At 40.2% G+C, this 2,135-nt stretch overlaps 1 protein-coding gene across 4 annotated transcripts in view; it reads left to right on the top strand.

Annotated features, from left to right (window-relative positions):
- The first annotated feature begins 2,043 nt into the window (after positions 1-2,043).
- LOC128249265 (uncharacterized) overlaps positions 2,044-2,135 on the top strand; it is a 126,150-nt gene continuing 126,058 nt past the window's right edge. Inside the window, exon 1 of one of the 4 annotated variants that reach the window (XR_016243965.1) lies at positions 2,044-2,135. This exon is cut by the window's right edge and continues 829 nt beyond it. The gene's annotated coding sequence lies outside the window, so the exon portion shown is untranslated. The other 3 variants (XR_016243964.1, XR_016243963.1, XR_008265354.2) reach the window with 3 other exon arrangements.

Genomic DNA, 2,135 nt, shown 5'->3' with positions numbered 1-2,135 from the left:
ATGCATGTGTGTGTGTGCGCGTGTGAGTGTAAGTGTGTGTGTGCGTGTATACATGTATAAACATATACATATGTATATGTACACATATATAGAGAGAGAAAGAGATAACTACTTGCATATATATATATATATATATATATATACAAACGCACGCACACAGACATACATACACACACATACATACTACAAACATTCACACATACATACATACAAACATACACACACACACATACATACATACATACATACATACATACATACATACATACATACACACGCACACACATACATATATACATACATACACACATACATCCATACATACAAACACACACACATACATACACACACTCACGCATGCATACACACATACACACACTCACACATACATACACACATACACAGATACATATATGCACACACATGCACGCATTCATACATACACTCACACATACATACATACACACATACACACATACACACACACATTCATACATACACACTCAGACAAATATATATACTTACACTCACCTACATACATACACACACACACATATTATTACTATGAACCTTATTCGTGCTAGATCTTTGTGCTGGCCGCACAAAACATGCTGTGTTTCCGAAGCAAGTGTGCGTGTAGAATGTGTTGTGTTTACAAGATTTTGATGTCTTTTCTTACGTCAAACGTGGTGAGATATTTGATATCGCTTGTCTGAAACTGAATTCTAGGCACGTACACGACAACAACAGAACGAGAACAACGAAAACAACAACAACAACAACAACGAAAGGTTGTATATAATGACAACAGCAACGGGAGCAAAACATTTCTGCAAAAGGCGGAGCGACAGTAATAGGGGCAACGGTAACAGAAGCCTATGCAGCAATATGGTTTGTAGGGTTTTGAGGTTTTGGGGTTTCAGTTTAAAGGTTTTAGTCAGGAGAAAAGGAAGTGCCCCTGACATCTTTACAGGGCCTCCGAGGCTGGTAAGTAGAAGGAATATGCGAAGGGGTACCCAAAAGTAACCGGAAGCGTTCTCTACCGGACAAGCCCGTTATAGTTCGGGCTTCCGTCGCTGGGAGCCACTTGATGTAACACTCAGACATCAGTTTGTAGTTTGGCGTCGGACTGCCACGTTCGGATTCAACAAATTAAATGTCAGGTCCTGGGGCCAATGTAGTCGATTTACTCCTCCTCAAATCGCCGGTTTTGCGTCAAACTTAGGAAGAATTTTCATTAAGGTGGTTGGTTGGCTGGCAGAATCATTAGCACGCTGGACAAAATGTTTTGCGGCATTTCGTCCGTTCTTACTTTCTGAGTTCAAATTCCGCTGAGGTCGACTTTGCCTTTCATCCTTTCGGGGTCGATAAATTAAGTACCAGTGAAAGACTGGGGTCGATGTAATCGACTAGTGCTCACCCCGTCACCCTTGTGTCTATAGTAGAAAGGATTATTATTATTATTATTATTATTATTATTATTATTATTATTATTATTATTATTGTTGTTGTTGTTGTTGTTGTTGTCTTTGCACAGCTTCTAACGCTGGAGATGTACTACGGTGTCAGCTGTTAGGGAAGTGAAGGAAATCAGCAAAAAATGGGAAACTGGAAGGCCCCGGGACCAGATGAAGTTCAAGGCTACTAGATCAAAAGCTTTGGTGAAGGTCATGCACGAAGTGCTGCAGAACTAAACATCTTGTTAAATGCCAACCAAGTAAGACCAGAGTAGGACAGAGCTGTGCTTGATAAACATCGATAAAGGCAATATGATGAATTATTATTATTATTATTATTATTATTATCAGTCAGGTAGCGAGCTAGCAGATTCATGAACACGCTGAACGACGTCCGTCGCTACGTTCTGAGTTCAAGTTCCGCCGACGTCGACTCTGCCTTTCATCCTTTCAGGGTCGATAAATTAAGTACCAGTTACGCACTGGGGGCGATGTAATCGACTTATACCGCCACCGAAAATGCTGGCCTTGTGCTTCAGTTTAAGATCCTTATTCGTATTTTTAAACATTCCACCAAGGTGAACTTGACCTTTCGCCCTTCCGAGATTAATGAAATAAAGTACGAACCAAGTACGCAAGTCGATATAATCTAACATTTCTCTTTCCCTGAAATTTCTA

The sequence above is a fragment of the Octopus bimaculoides genome, chromosome 13 (assembly GCF_046866305.1).
Source record: "Octopus bimaculoides isolate indiv1 chromosome 13, ASM4686630v1, whole genome shotgun sequence".
In the NCBI taxonomy this organism is placed as follows: domain Eukaryota; kingdom Metazoa; phylum Mollusca; class Cephalopoda; order Octopoda; family Octopodidae; genus Octopus; species Octopus bimaculoides.
This window is presented reverse-complemented; position numbering and strand designations above follow the sequence as displayed.